Source organism: Lutra lutra, chromosome 2 (assembly GCF_902655055.1).
Source record: "Lutra lutra chromosome 2, mLutLut1.2, whole genome shotgun sequence".
NCBI lineage: Eukaryota > Metazoa > Chordata > Mammalia > Carnivora > Mustelidae > Lutra > Lutra lutra.
In genome coordinates, this window is record NC_062279.1 from 101,156,275 (window position 1) to 101,181,938 (window position 25,664).

Below are 25,664 nucleotides of genomic sequence, written 5' to 3' on the forward strand. Positions count from 1 at the left end.
AATAATGCTGCTATGAATATTGGTGTATAGAACTTGTGCGAGTCTGATTTTTTTTCTTAGAAAGAGCCCTTTTACTAAATGAATATTAATCAAGTGACTAATACTTGCTAGGCATTGTGCTAGGTGCCAGGTACACCCTAGTGTTCTTAGAGCCCATCGTTATGCCTCTTTAATTTTTGGATGTGTAGGTCCCGTATTCTTAGAACCCAGGTTAATAAAAAACTAATCAACACTTGGTAATGACATTGCTATCCAGCAGTCCAAACACATAGTGCCAATATTAATGTATTTGGGAATGAAAATATACAGGAAATATTTTCTCATAAAATACTGAAAAGAATCACAATACTATAGAGATTTTGTTTAACGTGTTAAGTGAGTATGCACTTTTTAAAAGCAGAACCTTCCTTTTTATTTGTATAAAATATGTTTCATTTATTTCAATATATCTTCTTTCATTTGAAAATTCTCTGGGGAATGAAAAGACAGACACATCTAGCTTGAAATGGAGTAGTTGGTTCTTTTTCAGTTTTATACTAAGCAGTGATTTAAAAAAAAAAAGTCTTCAGGGTAACCATCTTGATCATTACAGTTTGCACTGAATGGAAAACCTAAGTATTGCTTGAGTATTACCCTCATTTTCCAGGATCTTTGACAAGTTGTTTTGCCTTTCTGCACTTGTTTCCTGGGGATAGCAATACTTATTTTGTAGAGGAGTTTAAAAAATGAAAGGAGAGGATTAATGTGAAAGCGCTTTTGTGAACTCAAGCACTATACCAATATAAGGAGTTTAAAAAGTTGTTATTTGCAAACATATCCATATATTAATATTTTAATAGCTACAAAGAAGTCCCAAAATGTCCCCACATTCTGCTGTTTGTTAAAGAATGTAACTTAAGTTGTGAAACATTTTCTCCAATGGAATTCAAGAAAGCTACTCGGAATTGAAGAAAAAAACTCGTTCTACAATTTTTTTTTCCTGAATTGGGCCATGAGCTGAAAGGACTCAACCAAGCATAGAACTATCCATCTCAGCTTGCTTTCACTGACCCTTCTGTCTTACCAAATGCCACCCACTACAGACCATTCCATTTCTACAACTCCCACTAACCTACCCTAGTTCCCCGCATCCACACAGAATATCCCAAACTAATGCTCTTCAAACATTTATTTATTTATATTTATTTTTATTTTTAATTGTAATTCCAGGTTAGTTAACCTACAGTGTTATATATGTTTCAGGTGTACAATATAGTCATAACCCATTTATTCATTTTTAATTTTTGCGTGTCATCCTTGTGCAGGGGGCATGCTAATCTTCTCTGTATCGTTCCAGTTTTAGTATATGTGGTGCCAAAGCAAGCACTATTCATTTTTATTTTTTAAAGTTTTAATTCCAGTATGTTCAGGTAATGCTCCTCAAATATTTAAAGAGAAGAACCAATTCCTTTTGCTGTGGTCATTCCTCTAGGCTAGGTTTTCAGAATTTTTACCAGTCTGACTACTGCTTATTGGGAATTTTTGTTCTTTTGTTTCTCTTATGGTGCCTAGAATAGGACACAATAGTCCAGATACTGTATGAATAATCGAGAAAAAAAATGACTTTTCCTATTCTAGGCCTTGTACTTCCAGTAATATGTCCTAAATTCCTATTAAAGTTTTAGCTAAAGTCTTGACTCACTTTTGGTTTGTTTTTATAATAGGTGCCAGTGAGTACTATTCTATTTTCCTGTAGTGGTTTTTAAAAATTCAGCTGGGGTTGCATGTGTGGCTCTGTTGGTTAAGCGACTGACTCTCGGTGTTTAGCTCAGGTCATGATCTTAGGGTGGTGAGATAGAGCCCAGCGCTTAGCCTGGAGTCTGCTTGGGATTCTCTTTCTCTCCCTCTTCCTCCTTCTCTGCCCCTCCCCTTGCGGTCTCTCTCTTTCTCTCTCAAATAAATAGATAAGTAAAATGTTATTTTTTTAAATTTTTAAAGATTTTATTTATTAATTTGAGAGAGAGAGAGAGAGAGAGAACAAAAGCAGAGGGAGCAGCAGGCTCCCCACTGAGCAGGGAGCCCAACGTGGGGCTCAATCCCAGGGCCCTGGGATCATGACCTGAGCCAAAGGCAGATGGTTAACTGACTGAGCCACCCAGGACCCCCTAGATAAGTAAAAGCTTAAAAAAAAATGATTCTCAACCTTTCCCTCTGTGTCTCTCCCTGCTTGTGTGTGCTCTTTCCAAAAAAAAGGAAAAAATTCTAACTGTAGAATTGAATCTATTTCTGTAAATTTTGTCCTGTCAGATGTAAAAATGAAAGAATATAGAAAACATTTTTTGTTTCTAAACTTTCATATGAAACCCACCCTAACTTCTTTCCTGTCCTTGGACTACGTAAAATCCAAGATCAGGGCTCCTATACCCCCAGGATTGGCTCTGCTTGTACTTGAACTAATTTGAATGGGTTTCTTATCTTTGTACTCAAAAACCAGCTTTGACCAGAACACAGCATTAACCCAACGAGGGCTCACTTTACTCATCCTTAGAGTGTAGGACTGGAGACCAGCCTAATAAGTTGTCCCAAACTGAAGACCAAGAATTCTAGCAGTCTTGACTACACAATTGCCAGAACAAGGAGAAAATACTCTTCTGTACTGTATCTTTCTCATATTGAAAATGGAAGAAATCACTGTTCAAAAAGATCATTTATTGGAGGGGAGGGCAATGAGTGTGTAGATGCAAAACACACATTGGACTTGGAGTTAGGAGACACTGATTATTATCCTAATTCTGCTACGTTCAGATCGTGGGACTTTTGGCAGGTCCCATCTTTCCTAGGCTTCAGTTTCTTTACCTGTAACAATTAGAGAGGAGATGGGTAGATTCTGTAGAATATCTAAGGTTCCTTTGGCTTGAGATGCCAGCTTCAGTGTGCCTCTGGACTGGCATGCAGGGCACCACTTGGCTGTCTCTTGTAGCAGTCCTCTTCAGCCTTGCTTTGGTTGGTGTGGCTGGAAGATATTTTTCCAAAGTCCTGGAGACAGTCTGGACTGTTGCAGGTGTATAACTGTGGTTTGTGGATTCAAGACCCTTCCTCCCCTCTCTAACCCGAATCCCTCTCTTTTCTCTCCCCTGGGTAGGCAGAAACCTTCTGTGTCTTTGCTTTTCTAGTTTGGACAAGTCCATGTCTGCTTTGTCAAATCCTCCTGTCCAGTCATTAACATAATACCGCATTTCCCCCCACTTGACGATAAGTTTGGCTCTGATTGCCATGGTAGCATTTGGAGAGCTTCCCAGTTGATTTTAACAGTTTTCCGGTACTCCACTGTTTGTATGTATCAGAATCGACCTAAGTTAGTTCTCTACTGCAGTTGCAGTTAATATCCCTTTACTTCTGTGGTTTTGTTGATGTCTGTACCCACCTGCAGGGACAATTCCTAGAGATGGAATTATTAGGTTCCAAGGCAGATGTATGTGTGATCTTGATGGATACTTCTGAATTTCCCTCCAAAAAAGTGCTTGTACCAACTTATATTCCCACAAGCAATATGAAAGGGCCTGTTCTCAACACTTACTCCAACACAGTGTATGATCAAACTTCTTGGGTTTTCCAAATTGACAGATGAAAGGCAGTATCTCATTGTTTTAAATTGCATTCTTTTATTGTGAGTGAGGATGAGCATCTTTTCATAGGTTTGAGGACTATTTGTCTTTCCATTTTTGTTAGCTATCTGTTAATATCATTTGATAATGCTGCTATTTAGGTATCTTAAAGATAAATTTGACAAAGGGTTTTAAAGTTATGTAAAATTAGGGCCAGTTAATGATAAAAAAAATCAGGACAGAAGGTTTTAAATCTTAAAATAATTAAAAAGAAAAATTCAGAGGAATTCTTTCCTTTTATTAAAGTTTATTCATTTATTTTCATTTATTTAAGTTATCTCCACAGCCATTGTCAGGCTCAAACTCATGACCCTGAAGTCAAGAGTCCCCTGCTCCTCCGACTGAGCCAGCCAAGCGGCCCTGAAGGAATTCTTAATCGCCGTGTCTCCTTTAGCATTTCATTCTCTATCTTCCCTTTCCTATTTACCTTTGTATCTTCTCCTTCAACTATTCATAAAGACTTAAATATACATTTAGTATTTCTATTTAGTGAGTAAAGTTTTGTGATCCCTTTCCCTATTGTGCAAAAACAAAAAATAGAGAATTCCATATTTACTAAAAGATAAATGAAAAATGCAGACGTTTTTAAGCCTTTTATATTCTTTCTGTCTTCTTAGTTGGAAGCAACAGAAACTATGGATGCTTTAAGAACACATGGGGTAGCTGAAAGCAGGCAGGTAACCGGACAACTCATCCATGACTAGTGGGTTGAGTGGTGTTGCAGAGTCATTAGTCCATCAGAGTTCTTGGGCACGCTGCTTCTGCTACCCTAGAAACTGGATGTGGCTGCCATTGGTTTCTCCTCCATGGGTTCAGAGCAATCCCTGATTCTTTGGACCCATCACACTTGTTGTAGTTTGTCGAGGCTATATTGGGCCTGGGTGAGGTGTTCACGTTCTACTGACAGGAATGCTCTGGAAACCAATCTCAGCCATTTCCATCTTCAGCAGTGGGAGCCAGCTCTACCTCATAAGATGGGGAGTTTCCATCATCGGAAGGCTGTTTAGATTCTGGATGTTCCAAAAGATTGACAATTGTCATCAGCAGTTCTCAACTGATCTTCTTCCTGTCCAGGCAGTTATCCTTAAAAGACTGCCACTTGGGAATCAAGATTGTCTGTGTCTTCTCTTGCCCTAAAATGTTGAGGGTCAAGGAGAACAATAATTGGTCCTCCCTTCACAGAGCCTGATCAGAATTTGGCTGGCATGGGAAATAGGAGAATGCAGTTGAAGAAACAGCTACCAAAGCCAAAATGTATGCTTGGAATTACCAGTTTTTAATGCTTTATTCTGATTTTTAAATTATAGGCTCTCTTTCCATCTGCTTACTTCTGGAAAATGAGTTCACACTAACATGTTCTGGATAAAAACAACAGCTTATTGTTTTTGTATTTTCTAGAATTACAAGTTAATTTAGGACTAGCCACAAAGATATACATAGCCTTAAAAAAATTATTTAATCCCTTTTCCGCAGGCCAAGTGTATTATTGTAATTATTGTATAACAAAGTACCACAGACTGGATGGCTTAAACAACAGAAATATAATGTTCCACAGTTTGGGAGACTCTACATCCAGGATCATGGGCCCAGTAGATTGGTTCCTTCCAAGGTCAGTGAGGGAAGGGTCTGTTTCAGGATTCCCTCCTTGGGTTGTGATGGCCGTCTTCTCCATGTGTTTACACATTGTCTTCCCTCTATACATGTCTCTGTGTCTAAATTTATCATTTTTATAAGGCTACGGGTCGTGTTGGATGAGGGCCCATCCAAATGATCTCATTTTAACTTGCTTACCTCTACTTCCAAATAAGGTCATGTTCTGAGGTACTGCAGATTAGGACTTCAACATATGAATTTCGAGGGGGATATAATCAAGATGAATCTTGTTGGTAATCTTAATAAAATTTGTGTTTGGAAGAGGAGGATAAGAGACTGTAAAAGACTCTAGTAGCTGTAGTGCCTTCTAATTTGGGGGTAAATAGTGCTGAGGGTCAGGAGTCTGAGATAACGGCATTTCCAAATCTGGAGAGGCTCCAGAAGACCTTTCAGTACACAATCTCTGTTTCAATATTTTAAGATAATAATTTGCAGACATGATCTAGGCAATTAAATATAAGGAGAATTTAGTATTTATATGTCCTATACACAGCCCTAAAAGCCTTTTTCTTTTTCAATTTGAAAAAGCACAACTTGGGGGTTCCCAGCTGGCTCAGTCAATACAGCGTATGACTCTTGATTTTGGGGTTGTACGCTCAAGCTTCACATTGGGTGTAGCACTTACTCTAAAAAAATATTAAATATCAAAAAGCACAACTTTAATTCTGAGGTGCTAAACTTTTTTCTCTTCTCTAGTTCAAAGGTGTTAAATTTATTTTGGAAACAATTTGACAATTAATATTGCAACAGAACTTAGTCCTATTGATTTCACTGACTTTTTCTTTGATTACAGAAAATCATACAAGAAATCTCAAAACCTGGGATGCCTGGATGGCTCAGTCAGTTAAGCATCTGCCTTCAGCTCAGGTCATGATCCCAGCATCCTGGGATTGAGTCCCATGGGCTCCTTGCTCCGTGGGGAGCCTGCTTCTCCCTCTGCTTGCCACTCTCCCTGTTTGTGCCCTCTCTCTCAAATAAATACATAAAATCGTGAAAAAAAAAATCTCAGAACTCATGAGTTTTCACATGGATTTTTCCAACCAATCGAAACCACATTTTTTGAGCACCTATATATAAAAGAGAATGTAGTAAAAGAAAATGTGCTAGAGTCAGAAAATTGTGATGTATCTTCTCTAATCCATCTGTCTTATCTACCTCACAGGACTCAAAAACAAGAGTGTAAACTATATAAAGCCTTACAACTCCAAAGTACTTTTATAACAAACTATAAACAAAGAGCCTCACTTTGCTTTTAGGTTACAGAAACATATGGCAAATTCTCTATTGGTCTCAAGCACCTTATGATTAAAATGGAGATCACTGATGAGATGTTACAAGGAATTAATAGCATAACCAAATAATGCCAACTTTTATTGAATAGCCTTATTAAAATTACAGCCTTTAGATGTAAAAAATAGGCTTGAGTCTAAGACAGTTGACTCTCCCTTCTGAGTCTCCTTTGCACTTAGTTTGAGCCTCTTTAGGTTCCTACACATTCCGTCTTGCATTTTGACAAATTACATTTTGGCAAATTTCCCAACTTTGGCAAATCATACATATTTCCGAGCATACTCTGCAGGAAGCTTGCAGTCAGCATGCATTCTATTCACTTTCAATTTCTTGGGGCTTCCTCCTTTTCACCTTGCTGAGTGAAGTTATAAACCTTGTAATCCTTGAAACTTTTGAATGTGAATGAGCAAAGCAGCCACATGATGGCAGCATGTTAAAAGAATAAAGATTGTCCACTTGAGGCCATCCTTTTCATCTTTAAAAAATCTGTCTGAACAAGAGGAAAATTCAAACCTACCGACTTAGTGAATCCCTTATTCTCATTGATTCTTACAGAGGCAGGAGCTGAGGTTACGTAAGAGATGGTTTCCAGATCTAAAAAGAAAAAAAAAAAAAAGGCAAGAAAACAGAGTACTGAGATTTTAAGCAAGAACCAGACAATCAGGATGTGACTCATCTTTCAAGCTGAATGGTTTTTGGTTACATGTAAGGGAATTGTTTGGCAAATTACACAAAGAAAAATGATAATTTATGGATAGCACTTAAGTTTCATGTCTGGTAGCTATACAGATGTTTTTGGTTGCTCTGCTGATTAAATTTTAAAAGTCATGTACTTGTATGTGTTGCATATTTTTAAATGGATTGCCAAAACATTGCAATGATGAATTTGAACAACCTCTTTGCCTTGTCAACTGTGACTAAGGATTTTTATTTCATTAGGAAACAAATGAGTCAACATTTTTTGGAAATCTCCAAGTGCATGATAATTGCCTAGATAGGAGAGAGTGAAAGGGAAGCTCTTGAGCTGGGAAGTCTAGGTGTAATTGATTCAGGCAGTAGACGATGTCTTTCTCCTTTAAAATCTTGGTGTGTGTGTGTGTGTGTGTGTGTGTGTGTGTGTGTGTGTGTGTGTGTTTCCATTGGCATCGTTTTCAGCCAGACTTTCTTTGGTGATGGTAAACAGGACTCTAGCTCATGTTTAGTGGGGAGGCTTAGCAACTTCAAAAAGTCCTTTTATCCACAAAAGTTTCAGCCAAAGGTCTGGAGCTGGCTCCCATTGGCTGGGCTCGCGTCACTTAAAATTCCTGAGCCAATCAAAGTGACAAGGGGGTATGGAAGATTCTGATTTGCGAGGCCAGGCACAGGCAGATGGCTGAGCGCATGCTGAACCACGTTCCTCCCTACTAACAGCATAAGAAGAGAGAAACAGGCATTAAATTGTTTGCTTAACTGCTGCTTATCATGCCTAATATAGAGCTTATATCACAGTTGAAACTCATATTCATATCTCCCAAATGACAGTGGTTTTATTTATGTACAACAGGATGGAGTGCTTGTATTTGTAAGTAAAAAATATTTTGATATTAGGTGATCTAATATGTAATAATAGAACTATGTTTGGCCATAAGAAAAATCACCTAGCCAAAGCATTCTCAGACTGTAGTATGCCCACATCATAATTTCTTGGGGTGTTTGCCATAAATACAAATTCCAGAGCTTCATCCTTTCGACTTCCTGAGTCTGAATCTCGAGAGATGGTGTCCTAAGAAGTAGTATTTTTGAACAAGAGGCTTACATTATTTTTTTGTCCTGTGATTTTAAGAATATCTGGCTTGATATATTTAACTGTATGAAGCCCTAGAGATTGCATATTTGTAGAAAAGAAATGAGAGGAGCACCTGGGTGACTCAGTTGGTTAAGCATCTGCCTTCCACTTTGGCCCTGATCCCAGGGTCCTGGTATGGAGACCCTGAGTCAGTGTCTGGACTCCCTGCTGGATGGGGAACCTGCCGCTCCCCCTCTGTCTGCTATTCCTATTTGTGCTCTCTGGCTCTCTCTGTCAATAAATAAAGTTTTTTAGAAAAAGAAAATGGACGCCAGAGTGGCTCAGTGGGTTAAGCCGATGCCTTCGTCTCAGGTCATGATCCTAGGGTACTGGGATCCAGTTACCCATTTGGGCTCCTTGCTCGGTGGGGAGCCTGCTTTTCTCTCTGCCTCTGCCTGCCCACTCTGCCTGCTGGTGCACGCTCTCTCTCTCTGACAAATAAATAAATAAAAATTAAAAAAGAAAGAAAGAAAGAAAGAGAGAGAGAGAAAGAAAGAAAGGAAGAAAGAAAGAAAAAGAAAAAGAAATCAGGCATCCACAAGATTCCTTTCAGTTCCTTCTTCAGGCTTGCCTCTTACTCTGGTTAGCTTTTTTTATTCTTTTCTCTCCTGTCAAAGTTTAAATCCTCGTCAGCTAGAAAGACTGAGAATTATACTAACATTATGTCTAATTTGTAGCACTCCAAATTAATCACTGATAAGGCCATTAGTCTTCAGAGCAAATTCCTTAAAATAAAATATAGGATTAGAAAGGACCTTAGCTGAACTAATGTCTTTTATACTCAGATAAGGTAACTGATTTCCAGAAAAATAAAGTGACTCACTTAGCTAGGCAATTAACATGGATGGCCCTTTTGAAACCACTCATTTTTAAATGACTATTTCATTTGGAGAAATGGTCATAAAAGTCAGTTAGCATTTAGAATGAAAAACCAGCTTTAGTTACATTTAATTGTTTGCACACTAGAGCATAGAATTCAATTTCAGAACCCTGGGCCATATTTTATGATATGTCTTTATTAATGGTTACTAGGCATTTGCTATCTCTCTACATGTATTCCTCGTTTCTCACAATATTAATAAGTGCTAGCATGCCCATTTGGTCAATGAGGAATCTGGGACATGTATAGATTAGGTAACTCACCGTAGATCTGTAGTTCTCAAATATCTACGTGCAAACGAGTGACTTGGGAGTCTGGTTAGCATGCAATTCTGATTCAGTAGGTCCGTGGTGGGACCTGAGATTCTGCGTCTTTAAGCGGCTCACAGGGGAAGGCCAACATTGTTGGCTTACTGATCATACACCGGATGACAAGGTCTTAGATCAGGGAATAGTAGGTGGTAGGCCCTCAGTGTCTTAACCCTGGCTCTCTGCAAGGAAAGCAGAATATGCGTCGACCTTTCTCTTTATTACGGTATAATTTACGTCCTACAGATAGAGGAGTGAAGCCACTTCTCGCTGCATGTTCATTTGTGTGTGACTTTATCCTTGAAGAATATCCAGGGAAATGAAGCCTATTGGGACCATCCTCACCCCGGAGGCTATCTCTTCAACCCTTGCTTGTTTTGGGGTGGCTGCTACATGATCATGAGGGTGAACAGCTGATACACTTAAAATGTTATTATATCCATATGACCATTCTCTTTCTCACTTTCAATACGGTATTCAATAAATTATGTAAGCTAATTAACACTTTATTACAAAATCTGCTTTGTGTTGGATGATTTTATCCCACTGTCAGCTGATAGAATTGTTCTGGCATGTTCTAGGTAGGTTAGGTTAAGCTAGGATATTCCATAGGTTAGATGTATTAAATCCACTTTCCCAGACCTGTACCCCTGGGGCTAATAATACATTATATGTTTATGAAAAAATAAAAATAATTAAAAGAAATTAAAAAAAATAAATGCACTTTTGACTTACCATATTATCAATTCACAATGGGTTTTTGGACATAGCCCCATTATAAGTTGAGGAAAATCTGTATTGTCAAATGGCAAAATGAAAACACTTTAGTAATGAGCTTGATGCCCTTTATTCGAGGGAAACAATCCATAGATTTGGGGAATACAGTTCCTCACAAGGGGAGGAGCACTGTTCCAGAGGGATATGGGGGAAGAGCCAGTTTTACAGAGTCTTACAAGCTGCAAGGCAGAGAGGTGCCTGACTGGATTAGTTGGTCAGGTGTTCGACCCTTGACTGCAGCTCAGGTTATAATCTCAGGCTGCTGAGATCGAGCCCTAAACTGAGCTCCATGCTGAACATAGTGCCTGCTTGGGATTCTCTCTCTTCCTTGGCCCTTCCCACCCCACCCCCCTTCATGAGCATGCGCTTTCTTTAAAAAGAAGTGCGGGGGTGGGGGCATCTGGGTGGCTCAGTGGGTTAAAGCCTCTGCCTTTGGCTCAGGTCATGATCCCAGGGTCCTGGGATCGAGCCCTGCATCAGGCTCTCTGCTCATCAGGGAGCCTGCTTCCTCCTCTCTCTCTCTCTGCCTGCCTCTCTGCCTACTTGTGATCTCTGTCAAATAAATAAATAAAATCTTAAAAAAAAAAAAAAGGTGGGGGGGGCATCCAGGGCGAAAACAGGGTGTGATTGGCTAGGAGGTTGGGATTTCCTTGTAAGAGTAACAGGTCTTCTAGGGTAAAATAAGCAAATAAGCTAACTAAAGTTAAGTGGTGGACTGTGATTGGTATATGCTAGGTTTCCCTGACAGTGAAATGTTTCCCCTGAGTGCAGGCTGACTTAGGTTTAGATTTGTGATGTGGGCCAGTCCACTGGGGTGGCCTCCATTTTGTGGGTCCTGATGTATGAATTGACTTTATCAATATAATCTTTGTATTTCATTGGCTTCTAGCTTGATTTCTAGCTTATTTTACTTTTCTTCCCATTTTCCTTTGTTTTCATAGTTTATTTATTTCTGACTCACCTTTTGGTCATATACTTTCGTTTTGTCCAAAAAAGAACTTCTTTTTTTTTCTTTTTCTTTTTTTTAAAGATTTATTTTATTTATTTGACAGACAGAGGTCACAAATAGGCAGAGAGGCCGGCAGAGAGAGAGGAGGAAGCAGGCTCCCCGCTGAGCAGAGAGCCCGATGTGGGGCTCAATCCCAGGACCCTGGGATCATGACCTGAGCTGAAGGCGGAGGCTTGAACCCACTGAGCCACCCAGGCGCCCCAGAACTTCTTTTTTTATTATACTCTAATTTTGACAGTTACGAAAAATAAAAAAAGATTCAAATTCGCCATCTTTATATTGTATTACTTTGGCAAAAATAGCCTGAAATCAAGGATCTCCTCTGTACCGCTTTGTTTTTCTTCAGGTGAGGTAGATTGACTGGCTTGGTCTGTGCAAACAGAGGGACAGGGGAAATAAATCTGGATGTTCAGCATAAAAAGGGCTAATAACAAAGCTATTTTTAGGGAAAGGGCTTTTTGTCTTTCCCTGTGTTATTCTTCATGTCCGTTTGATATCTCTGTTCTCTGGTTCTTATCTTTAAAAGACAGCTGCTCTACCTCAGGCACAAATCAGAAAAGGAAAAGCAGCTACCCAGTGGGTCCGGGTCTGGAGCAGGGATGAAAGGGGATAGAAGTTGAGAGAAGGGAAGGGAAGAATAAAGGACCCCTGGGGAGTCCGCGCCAGGCCAAACACAATAAACGAAGTCCTCAACCCTTCCGGTGAGCACAGGCAGAACAGAGAAGCCAACTAGAGAAGAAAAAGATGAAGCCCTTGATGCCTCAGAGGCGGAAAAGAAGATCCCAGGCGAGCGACCAGTATGGCTTGGGAGCAGACCTGCTCTGGAAGTACAAGCAGGCTCCGCGTGCACGGAATAAGTGGGAGGTAGGTGCTCAATTCCAGGACACAAGATGGAACTGGGAAGGAGGACGTCATGTGATTAATTGCCAGTCAAGTCATAGTTATATAAAATAGGAACCACGCTGCATTTGCCCACAATGCTCCAGAGTTCAGAGTTTATAGATGAACTATTTCAGTTTTCTTGGAAAATACATTGAAGGTAGATTTATTCAAAATTATGTACATCAAAAATCTCAAAATCTACATGGACACCCAAATCCGGGCTTCCTCAATTAATGTGAAAATCCATTTAAAAAGCAACAATTAGTAAAAGGAAAAAAAAAAAAAACCTCATGAAAATTTAGCGAGAATAATTGTTTGACGCCAGAGAGCTAGCTTTACGTTTTTCTTTTTCCTTTTTCTTTTTTAGCCAGCTGCTAGCAATTATATAAACAGTTCTTAATTTATACAAACTTAGCTGGAAAATTGGAGGACTCCTATCAATTTCAGTTAAGGTTTCTATCCTTTGAAAATGAGCTTAGTGCTAAAAATTTAGGGCTTTTAAAAAAATAGAAATTCCATATGAGAAGAATAACAATCTGCTACCAGATTGGTTTGCTATCAGTATTTTCAGCTCACTCACATTTTAACATGCTCTTCCCCTAAGTTTTTAGAGAGTGGATTATTCAGATATAGGTAAGTAAAACTGATGGGCGCAGCAGAGGTGGTGGAAAGGCGAATGGCAAATCAGCAGAGGTAAAAATATAAATTAATTCTTCTTTTAGACATCTATTGCAGCCAGAAATACAACCTTGGGCCCTTTAAAGATGCCAGTCTTGATTTATATTACTCCTTCCAGCTGCATTTTAATAGACCACTCCATCTCTCTGCATTTCTTTTCTCTCAGTTGATGGGTAATAACCATTGCACACCTGACAGCCCCCAAAGACAGGAAGCTAGGATCACTTTCAGGGAGCATAACAATTCAGCTCCCAGCTATAAACACACACACACACACACACACACCCCAGAGACCAAAGACCAAAGGAAGTTAGGAAGGAGTCATGATGTACTCATAAGAAAAAAAAAAGCTCTGGGGTATTCTAACTCAGAGCTCAGTTTTACAGAATATTCTTGAACAGTATTGTAATTGCTGTGTTAACCAGCAACACTGATGCCTTAAGGACAGAAATCGTATGAAGATCACAAGACTATAGACACAGCCTCACATGTATCGTTTTAAAAATTAGGTTTTTAAGAATGGTACTGTGTGTATATGGTACAGAATTCAAGAATTTTGTATAAGGAGAAAGCTCCCTCACCTCCTATCACTAGCTCCCTGCTAACCTCCTTCCACTAGTCCTGCTCCTTGGAGACAACCGCTATCGACAGTACCTTATGCATTGTTCTCCTGCTCTTTCTTGCTATTTCTGTCTCTGTCTCTCTCTCAAATAAATAAATAAAATCTTAAACAGAAGTCCAGTATTTCATAAGACGTTTAATTTTAAAACGATTCTCTTTCCCCCCTCCCTTCTCCTAATTATTCCTCCTCAGAGAAAACCACTTTAAACTTTTAGACATTTCTCCTGGTGTTCACTGTCACATTTCTAAATAACATTCATGTAATGCTATTTTGGTCAATTTATGTACCATTTATGATCAATTCCCTATTTCTAGCCCCTGCTCTCCTGCCCTTCAAACATAGTTATCCTCTCCTTTTTCTAGTATAGCTACAGTTTCATTTTTGCCTAAATCAATATTCATTTTTCATTATTGTGACAATTTAAATAGTAGTCTAACGTAGGGGTGGAAAAATGTTTTCCTTGGGCCTCCTAGAGTTCTTGGTTCTGTCTGAAAAATTAAACTAATGAACAGAGGTGTCTCAGTGGCTCAGTCAATTGAGTGTTTGACTCCTGGTTTCAGCTCAGGTCATGGTCTCAGGGTTGTGAGATCAAGTCCTGTGCGGTGGGTCAAACCCCAAGTTGGCTTGCACTGATATTCTCTCCCTCTTCCCTCTGCTTCTCCCCCCGATGCTTGCATGCATACTCTCTCTCTCTCTCTAAAATAGATAAATAAAATCTTTAAAAAAAATATAAGTTAATGAAGACAGGAGAAAAGGGTACAAATGTACGTAATATAAGTTTTACCCGACACATGAGTCTTCATAAGGAAATGAAGAACTTTTGAAGACATTATTCAATCTGAGAGTTTCTGTGTGGGGTTTGGGGAAGAGTGGAACGTCATAGAGAAACAGGACAACAGGTATGAGCTAAGTTTAGCAACCTGGGAAAAACTCAGCCAGACCTCTTCATTTGGCTTCTGGGTCTCAGAGATAAGGAGGTAGGTATAGTGAGGGCGTTTCTGAAATGAGGGTCTTATGATCTGCTTCAGGAAAGAGGGCAGAGGAAGGTCGAGAAATCTTCCTGTTCCTGCTGTTTTCGCAAACTCAGCTTAAAATATGCAATATGTCAAGGTGCTGTATTTTTGGGTATTCTGTTTTGAACCACATCAGTATCATGATTATAATTACTTACTTTCTTTCTTTCTTTTTTTTTTTTAAAGATTTTTATTTATTTATTTGAGAAAGAGAGAGAGAGAGAGAGACAGAGAGAGCATGCACAAGCAGGCAGAGGGGCAGAGGAATAGGGAGAAACAGACTCATGGCTGAGCATGGAGCTTGACTCTGGACTCCATCCCAGGACCCTGGGATCATGACCTGAGCTGAAGGCAGAGGCCTACCCAACTAAGCCACCCAGGTGCCCCTATAATTACTTCCTTCTGTAACTTTGTTTTCTAGGTAGTTATAATTCCTTTTTTTTTTTCTCTGTTTAGTTCATGTATCCGTATCTAATTATCCCATGTTGCTACACAAAGTATTAACTTTCTCTTAATATTTTCTAGCACTTTGGGTAATCTCTCAGTTTCCCCATTTTCTTGAAGACATATGTTCCACTCTGCTGCTCCAGTCTGGCCTCTTTGTCCTCTTCACCTGCTTCCCAGCTGCCTTCCTGGGATTTCCCATCATATCATCCTGGAAATTCCCTTTGCCTTCCTCTTGTACTAGATTCCTCATCTTGGATCCTGAGACTCCCTTCTTGGTTTACTCCCCTGTTCTGCTAGTGCACTTCAACTTGGAGACCTCTGCATATCTGAATAGGAAAATGTTCCAAGTCTATCATCATAATTATTTTATAGTTAAACTAGGTGTAGAATTCTAGATTGAAATACTTTATTCTCCAAATTTGAAGATTGTTCTACTATGATCCAGGTATTAATATAGCTTTGATACTCAGATATCTGGTATATTCTGATTCATGCTTCTTGGTATGTGACTACTTTTTCCTTCTTTTTTCATTCCCCTCACTCCACTGGAAGCTTTTAGAGTTTTATTTTCTATAGCCAATGTTCTAAAGTTTCTTAGTGATATGTGTTTATGTGATTTTCCCCCCAACCATCCCCTATTGTTCCGGACATCATCTTTCATCATGGTGTGACCTTTTAGTCTGAAAACTGTTTTTTCAGTTCTGGGAGATTTTCTTGAATCATTTTTTTGATAATTTTCTCCCTTTCATGTTCTCTGATTTCTTCATGGACTTTTTATTATTTGGAAGTCAGATTTCCTGGGAAGATGCTTTAATTCTCTTTTATCTTTTTGTTTTCTTGTGCCCATTCTCCCTCTCTCTCATTGGTTTCCTGCCAATTTAGTGAGGTTTTAGGAGAGAGCACACATAAACATTTATTTATTACACCATATTAAACAACAGCCTGACAATTATGAAGAGCCAAAGTTTTGTAGGAAACTAACTGCTCCCTAAGAACTAATTGTTAACCAGATCATGGAAGACCAGTGACTAAATAAGCCATTGATATGGGATTATGCTTTTAAAATTCAAATGTGAAATTATCTCACAGGAAAATTTCCATGAGGCTGCCTGGCTAAATGCCTATTAAGTAATCTAGAAAGGCATTCATGAAGTTTAGGATAGGGAAATGATTTCAGTTCCCAAGGGAAAGAAAGAAAAACAAACTCAATTCCTTGTGTGAAATCTCTACCTTGTCCCTAAGATTAAATTGGCCCCAAATATCAGTAGCATCTCTCTAGGCCACAAAATACCCAACAAACAATACAGACATGTCCTTTTTCACTCCTGACCCGATTAAAAAAAAATACTATAGTTATTGGAATTTGCTTTTTAATATATAATAAGAGAAGAAAAGTCAGTTCTCATTCAAGTTTAGACTTAATTTTTTTAGCCTTCTGTCCACATAACTATGCTTCGAGGGGCATTCAAGAATTAACGCTCCAGTAACTAATGATTGTAGCTGTCTTTTAGCTAACAGTAGTTTGCAACATTCCTGGTATGTTCTCTCAAACTTTTGCCCCGCACCTTCCCTCCCTGAGCCTTCGTGTTAACCAGGACCAGTATTTTCTATCACAAGGGTGCATGCATGGTTGACAGGCACTGCTAGGAGCCTCACTAAACACATAAAGGACCTAAACTGCTTCTTCTTCTTCTTCTTTTTTAAAGATTTTATTTATTTATTTGAGAGAGCAAGCACGAGCAGAGGGGAGAGGCAGAGGGAAAGGGGAAGGCAGATTTCCTGCTGAGCAGGGAGCCCAATGCAGAACTCGATCCCAGGACCCCGGGATCATGACCTGAACCAAAGGCAGACACTCAAACGACTGAGCCACCCAGGCGCCCCTAAACTGGTTCTTCTTAAGAATTGTAGCTAAGAACGAAGAAAGAGAACCCTTAAATCCTGTAAATTAAATTCAAGTTGTACTCCATTCAGACTCGTTCATTCAAATATTTAATGAGCCACAGTGTATGAGACAGCCAGGCAATGAACATACGTAAAACATAACACAATGATAAAGGAACATACACAGAACATGGTTTCCTCTGTGGAACGTGTAAGAGTGGGTGTGTTTTCTTTAATTGTTGCGTGAACAGCATTCATATATTGAAATTAACATGATTATGAACACATAATGGAAAAATGCTCCTCACAATAGGAAGGTGAGTGTTGCCCATCAAGAGGGCAAAGCAGTCTTCAAAAGAGAGAGATGTAGGAAATTATTTCACTGTTGGATGTGGCTGCTTTCCTCCTGTGATAAGGTGGGTACATGGATTTGGAAGAAAAGGTGGTTGATCTACAGATGGATTGGGGGGCTCAAGCCTGACGAGGTGAAGACTACTGAATAATTCTGGGTGAGATGGTGGTGGCCAAGTCAGGTCTGTGACAGCAGGGACAGGAGAGGTGACAGCACAAGAGACATCAGGAGTCTGATGAGGAGGGACTAGGTAGGGGAAGTGAGGAATGGGTTACTTGTGAGGGAGAAGGTAGGGAATTTAATTTTGGACAAGTTGAACCATGTTAACTATTCTCTAGGCCAAAAAACTTTGGTCACATCAGTTGCAGAACTTTTGGAAGAAATCCACTAGGGCAGAATGAGATCCTCTCGCCCTCAGAACTTTATACATTTTGCATCTTTATATTAAGGTGCTTATCATGCTGTTTTGCAATTTGCTTATATCTCTGCTCTGCAACTTGAAAATGCTTGAGAGCAAGTTTCAGGTCGTACGTTTATCTTTGTGACCACAGAGTTTAGCACAAATTATGCCCTCAAACATACAAAATTGCCTCTATCGGGGACTGAAATATTGATTCCAGTCATGTCATGGCGTAAAGATCCATTTAGAACTAGTTTCCCCTTAATGAATTTTGTGTTTTAAAAGCTTTCTACCAAACGATTTGCAATTGTAAGATGATCTCTGGCTTCTGATCACTATTGATATAAACACCATGCCAGTGGAGAAAATTCCAACCAAGAGAAAAGCAATTTGATGTTTTAGCCTTAGCGATGCTATTGAAATTAAATATTATCTTCACTCAAATATGAAATACTGAAATAGCTTGAGACTTCTCTTTTTTCTCCTTAGCATCTATTTTTAAGTTTTACCCCTGTTCATATAGCCAACTGAAGCTCATCCTCGCTGAAAAACATTCATTAGAATGTTACACCCTTCACGCAGGCTTGGTGGTTACCTCTGGGAAGAGAGCAGACAAGAGCTGAGGGTGGCTGTGTTATTATTTCTACAATGTTGTATTTCTTTAAAAATACCTGGGGCAAATATGGCAAAATATAAACCAACCAAATATGGCTGGTGGATGCGTGGGTGATCTAATTTCTTTTTCGTATGTTTGAAAATTGCTTGCTTTAAGAAATGAAACAGCTGATTTCAAGTGGCCCTTTTAAGCAACCCATATAAAAAGTTGTTGATATATTTACTCGTGAAAAAAAAGAAACACTGTGAACTTGTCTTCTAAGATCCCAGATTGGATCCCAGATTGTTCTTACTTTAAAAAGCATTACTTTAAAAACATTAGAATAAATATAGAATTCTATTTATTGACAATGGAGAAAGATCACAAGAGATCGGAAACTTTTAAAACCTGAAATTTTGATATGTAAAATTAAAATGTCATTAAGTGTATGTAATGGAAATGACTACCTTTATTCAGGTGGCTCAAATGTTTAGTCTAGACATCTGTGAATTCCCCATCACCCATATCCAACAGTCTGCTTTATAGCATTTCTCTCAGCCAAATACGGCCCAAACAGAAGTCATAAACCCCTACACCCTCCCTTCTAAGCACTTCCAAACCCAGTACTCTGATTCCAGTGAATGGAGTCCTGCAAATCAGACACCCATGAAATTCCTTGATCATTAAGCCTTATAACATCAGTATCCACTTCATTCCATGGTTTGTTTTTAGGAATCTTTTTTTTTTTTTAATTTATTTGACAGAGAGAGATCCCAAGTAGGCAGAGAGGCAGGCAGAGAGAGAGGAGGAAGCAGGCTCCCCGCCGAGCAGAGAGCCTGATGCGGGGGGGGCTCGATCCCAGGACCCTGGGATCATGACCTGAGCCGAAGGCTGATGCTTTAACTCACTGAGCCACCCAGGCGCCCCTAGAGGAATCTTTTGAAGATCATATTTACTTTATGACAATTCTTTCAGTTAAGCTAAGATTTTGTCCATAAATACACTTAACCTGACATACACCAACTGAAGCTCAGTTGATGTGTGCAAGTCATGAACAGACACCATGGAACAGTCATCTATCTGTATACCTACCTATCTATATACAATAGCCAGAGCATCATCAGGCTCTGGTTGATATATATTTGTGTGTCTGTGTGCGTATATTTGAGAATATAAATATATAAAAATTTTAATTATATATAAATATATATTACATATAACTATATATGAAATATATAAATATTTATATAAATATAAATAAATATAATATATAAATATCCTGTTGGGATCTTTCCTTGACTTTTCATCTTTCCTTCCCTTCCCATCTTTTTCATCTTTTTTTCTCTGCCCTCCCACTCCTTCCCATTGTGGAGATGTCAGTGAATTCAGGTCTGAGCAAGACTAGTGTGGTAAGGAAGTTCTTCCTTGCGGATTTTTTATGTGTTGTCAGTTCTTTCTCAGATAGTAAGAAATGTGGTTTTTCTCATCTTCAATACATTTCCTTGTAGGCTTAACAGTTAACTTGTTTTCTCATTGCAATAATTTTTCCAACCACTCAGTAGCCTCCTCTACATGCCAACTCTTTACCACACCAGTCTGATAATTCACAGAGATCTTACCAACTTTCGAAACTGTATGATCTATCCTTACTGGATCTCAAATTAGCACAACCCATTGGCAACAAACACTACTGCCAAAGGTAAGGAAGCCAAAGCCACCTGCCCACAGCAACTTTCAGGGAATTTCTTTCTTTCTTTCTTTCTTTTTTTTTTTTTTTTTAGATTTATTTATTTATTTTAGGGAGATAGGGGCAGAGGGAGAGAGAGGGAATCTCAAGTAGACTATCCCCTGAGTGTAGAGCTGACAAGGGGCTTGATCTCAAGACCCTGAGATCATGACCTGAGCCAAAATCAAGAGTGGGACACTTAAGCCACTGAGCCACCAAGGTGCCATGAATTTCTGCTTCATTGCTCATGACATTTCTTTCTTTCTTTTTTTAAGATTTATTTATTTCAGAGAGTCAGAGAGAGAGTGCACACACAAATGGAGAGGGGGCAGAGGGAGAGGGAGGGAATGCTCAAACAGACTCACCACTGAGTGCAAAGCCTGCCCAGGGGCCCCATCTCAGGGCCCTGAAACCATGACCTGAACTAAAATCAAGAGCCAGTTGCTTACCCGCCTGAGCCACCCAGGTGCCCCTTGATCATGATATTTCACGATCCGAGAATCACAAAGAGCGGTAAAAAACATGTGTTGTAAATGCTCAGAAAAAGGAAGTAGTGATCCTTATGAGCCAGCAGTTACAAACAAACCTCATTGTCTTTTTAAATGGAAATAATAACTGTGATATAGATATTAACAGCTATGATGTACATATATTGCTTTTGAAATTTAACAAGCATGTCTCATCATGTTTGGATGACAAAAATAGAAAAAATTCAGCCAAGTGTTAGAACATTTAAGTGAATCGCTGATGCTGATTTAACTATATGGAATTTTCAGTAAGTTCAGGGCGTAATTAAGGCACAGAATGCAAAACGTGAAATACCTTTTCCTGCCACAGTTTGCCCCGTCTCAGGAAATAGAGCTACTATTCCCCCTACTGCTTGGGTCAGGAGCCTTGGGGTTATCTTTGATTCTTCTCTTTATCTTACTCTTCATATCCAATTCATCAGCAAGTTCTGTCAGCCCAGTAGAGAACAGTGAAGGGTCTGAGACTCCCTGCATGGAAGATGATGTATCATGTGAGAGGGTTTCATGGACACTGGCAGGAGATGTGAGACTGTGAGTCAGAGACAAAGGACAGTTTACTACAGCAAGTGGCTAGAGCATCAGCATTTGTGCCAGTTCTCTGAGCTCCGAGTCCCACGGGGGGGATGCCCAGAGAGTCAAGTGATAGCTGCCCATGCAGTGGGTTAAAGTACAACACAGGAACCCTGACATTTGGGAATTCAGATCTTTTACAATAGACAGTAAGCCTGTCTAGCCTTTGCTTTGAAGGGTATACTTATTTCCTAGGGCTACCATAATAAAGTACCACAAACTTGGAGGGGGGGCAAAAATAGCAGAAATTTATTCTCTCATAGTTTAGGGGGCCAAAAGTCCAAAATCAAGTTGTTGGCAGGTTTGGTTCTTTCTGGAAGCTCTGAGGGAGAATCTGTTCCACACCCCTCTCCTCGCTTCTGGTGGCTCTGGTCATCCTTGGGGTTCCTTGGTTTGCAGGGACATCACTCCAATCTCTGCCTCCATTGTCACGTGGTATTCTTCCTTATATGTCTCTGAGTGTTCACATGGCCTTGTTGTAAGGACACCAGTCATTAGATTTAGGGCCCACCCTAACCCAGTATAATGTCATCTTAGTTCATTGTATTTGCAAAGACCCTATTTCCAAATAAGAAAGAGGGTCACATTTTGGAAGTCCTGGGAGAGAGAGAGAGAGAGAGGAAAGGACAGGTGTCACAGTCTTTTATAATCTAATCAGAGAGGTGACATCTGGGGTTATCGTCGTGGTTGTGTGATGTATACATCTGCATAGAGCCCTGTGCTTTAAAAAGCCCACAGTTGGCTTAATGCTCTAGTTTCTTTTTTTTTTTTTTAATATTTTATTTATTTGACAGAGAAAGATCACAAGTAGGCAGAGAGGGAGAGAAAGAGAGGGAGGAGGAAGCAGGCTCTCTGCCTAGCAGAGAGCCCGATGCGGGACTCAATCCCAGGACTCTGTGATCATGACCTGAGCTGAAGGCAGAGGCTTAACCCACTGAGCCACCCAGGCAGCCCAATGCTCTGGTTTCTTAATATTCCTGGTAATTCTTGAACCAAGGGCTCTACAGGTTCATTTTATACTGGGCCCTACAAATGACATAGCTAATGATGTCCTATCACTCTTGTAGTCTATTGGCTAGAACTGAGTCATTAGTTTCAGTGTACACTCAAGGGGAGGGACTTATAAAACGTGTAAATACCAGTAGGCAGTGAACATTGGGAGTCAATTTAGAGGCTGTCTACCACATTCTGCCCACCGGCTCCAGTGATTTGCCTCCTTCCTATGTGACAAATATACTCACCACCTCCCAAGGTCCCCCAAATTCTCATCCAACCTTTAGAATCTCAACATCTAAATCAGGTCCAGAGGTGAATGAGGCTCTCCGTGCACTTTTCCTTAAGTACAACCCTTTGAATATCATTTTCATCTGTGAGCTGTGAGACTAGAGACAAGTTATCTGACTCCATGCACCCACCACACAATGGTGAGACAGGCATAGAAAAACTGTCATAGACAAGTTAGTTCAAATAGGGCAAGAGTGGGAGTCACAGAGGAGTTCTCAATTCATAGCAATATTGAAGTTCAGCCAGGCAAAGACTGGAAGTTCCTTGGGTCTCAAGTTCTGGGAATAATTCTTCAGGGCTTTTTGTTCCAACCTCTGAACTGTTGGTTCCATTCTCTGGTTTCTCTTTCCTTTCTTCATAAAAGGTAGCACGTGTTTGGAGGTGAGTACTTTTCTTAGCCTGCTTTCTGCAAGTAGAAATTTGGGGGTCCAGTGACCTCTTTTCATTTCATATGATCTGTCCTTTTAGATTAAAGCTGCAAGTGTTTTGCTGATGTAATTCTCTCAAGTTTTTCTTGAATTCCTGTGAAACTCATTGGATTTTATTCCCTTAAATAAAACCACAACCACAAGTCTCTTTGAGATAAACTCTTCTCTACCTTTCTTTGCCCATCCTTTGCATCCATCCATCTTTGTATTTATTTTTATTTTTTTAATTTAATTTAACTTTTTAAATTAAATTAAAAATTTTAAAACTTAATTAAAATTAAATTCAAGCCCCAGCATGGGGCTTGAACTCATGACTCAGATCTAGAGTTGGATGCTCTACTGACTGAACCAGTCAGTTGGCCCCATCCTTTTAAAAATTGTAAACCCTACCTCACATTATTCTCTATTCTCCTTCCTTTCTTTATGGCATTTATTACCATTCAATATGTCATATGTTTTACTTATTTGTTTTAATCATTGTCTGTTCCCTCATTTTTCTACTCCAATTATAATACAAGCTACAACAAGGCAGTGAATTTTGCTTGTTTTGTTAACTATTTTATCCACAGTGATTAGAACAATATCAGACACCTTCCAAACAAATACTAAATAAATAAACTAATTTCAAAAAGGATTTGAAGAGTTTCAGAACAGACATTCATCTGCTGTGAAACCTTGTAACATACAGAAATATGTAAAAGACCACCTGCTCATGAAGCAAAATCAATAGAGATGACTTTGGATGTCCTGATAAGAGAGGATTAAAAAATAAAAATAAAATACTTACCCCAACATACACCAAAAAAGACAAAATACATCTCTAACAACAAAGAACACCAGTACAATCACATGCACACACACACAGATTGACACATGGACTTTGCCAGTCATTGTTGTGAATAACCAATAATTCCCTAATGAGGGGGAGAGATGTCATCAAATTTGAAATTATATTATGGAAATTATTTACAGTAATATATAACTTATAAACAATATATACATATTTATAATATAAATATAAATAGTTATAACTTATTATCTTGTCCATACTGGATTATAATAAGGTTATCATTTTCTTCTGTCTTGTATCTTCAAAATGACCATTAAAAATATTTAATGATCTTTGTTTTGTACTTATAATAATTCTGAATTAAATTCTGCAAACCCCCTCTGTCACTCTTCACGTTTTCAATTCCTGATTGATTTATTTGGCTAATATACTTGAGTTAAAATAGTCTATTTTCAAGTTCAGTTCTTGGTATAGAAATCAGTAATAGACTTTTACCTTTTATACCAGCAATTCAGAATTGGGTTTTTAGGTTAGAAGCTGCATTTTTATCTTCTCCCAGAAGTAGAATCGCATCCAAAAGGGAAAAGGTCAGTCCCACTGCATTTTGATTTTCAGAGTTCGAGCTCCTCCTTAGAAGCCAGCTGAGTATAACCAGGGGATGGATCTGGGGCCCCGAGCTTCTTGTGGAACAGTTGGTGGTCTTGCTGCACGTCAAGGCTTCCCCAGTTTCCTGTCAGCCCCTGACATCTGCATGAATTGACATCTCAGATAGTGTTTGCTATGGCTCTGTAAATAGTAATGGTCATGCTGGGTTGGTTATTGGACGATGTAGACTTGTTTTGGGCATCAATCCATTGCTGAGGTACCAACTTTTTCATGATGGGAAAGAACCTCACTTAGGAGGGCTTCTTGAAGAGGAGTAGCATGTTCAAGCCAGAGAAGGGTGATGTTAAAGTTTCTCCATTCCACTGGTTCTTTTAGGAAGTATCCTCATACTGTTGGGTTAGACTACTGGTATAAGCTGAATTTTGTCCCCCCTCACTCCAAACTCATGTGTTAAAGTCCTAACCCCCAGTACCTCAGAATGTGACCATACTTGATACAGGTTCTTTACAGAGGTAATTTAGTTAAAATAAGGTCATCAGTATGGGCCCTAATCCAATATGACCAATGTCCTTATAAGAGTAGGAAATTTGAACACAGAGCTGTACACAGGGAAGATGATGTGAAGATATAGGAAGAAGACAGTCATCTATAGAAACCAACCCTGCTGACACCTTGATCTGGAACAACGTACTCCAGATTGTAAGGAAATAAATTTCTATTGTGTAATCCACCCAGTCTCTCATACTTTATTAATGGCAGCCCCAATAAACTGTGAATTCTCATCTTCCTTTGTCTTCTGAATGCCACTGACTCACCCGCATCTTTTTAGGGAGGAAGCTGGAAGTGTGATCTGAAGGTCTTCGGTTTCCATAGAAGCAGCTGACAGTATCGGACAGATAAACCAGGGCTGTGCCTTCTCCAGACTGTGGTAGAGCACGGCAAGCACCTCCCTCCTCATCTTAGCCCCCCATCATGTTTCTGCCTAAAGAACAAACACATTAAATCTTTTTATTTTTATTTTTCTTCCTCTTTTGCTTCTGCCTCTATTTTTCCCCCTTCTATAAACTGCCCAAATCCTACTGGTCAGCATCCAATCCTAGTTAATTACACAATCTAGTTGTTTTGCATCACCCAAGAAAAGTGGCTAACAGAATGACTACAAATAAGTTAAAATACTAGTGATAGTAAATGATTTTTCCCAAAAGAGACCTATTAAGGAAGCACCTCATCTTTAAATCATATGCAGCTCATCCTGACATGCCTTTGTCAAGACAGACTCATTACTTACACATCTGAACCATATCTGATGTAGATCCCCACACTATTCTTTCCTTTTCTTTTTGTAGATCCTGGTCACAATGGGAACCATGATCTCTCTGCTGTACATCTGGCTGTATTCCCAGAGCTTCCATTTCCATGTGGCACATCTTTATGCTCGCTTTGGGTATCCCAGTGCCCAGCTTATTGTTGGACAGAG

General features: G+C 39.3%; 1 non-coding gene across 1 annotated transcript; it reads right to left on the reverse strand.

Moving 5' to 3' along the window:
* Window positions 1-1,259: 1,259 nt before the first annotated feature.
* Window positions 1,260-1,366, reverse strand: LOC125094523 (U6 spliceosomal RNA). Its single transcript, XR_007125549.1, has one exon. It is a non-coding gene; the product is annotated as a U6 spliceosomal RNA (small nuclear RNA).
* Window positions 1,367-25,664: the final 24,298 nt, after the last annotated feature.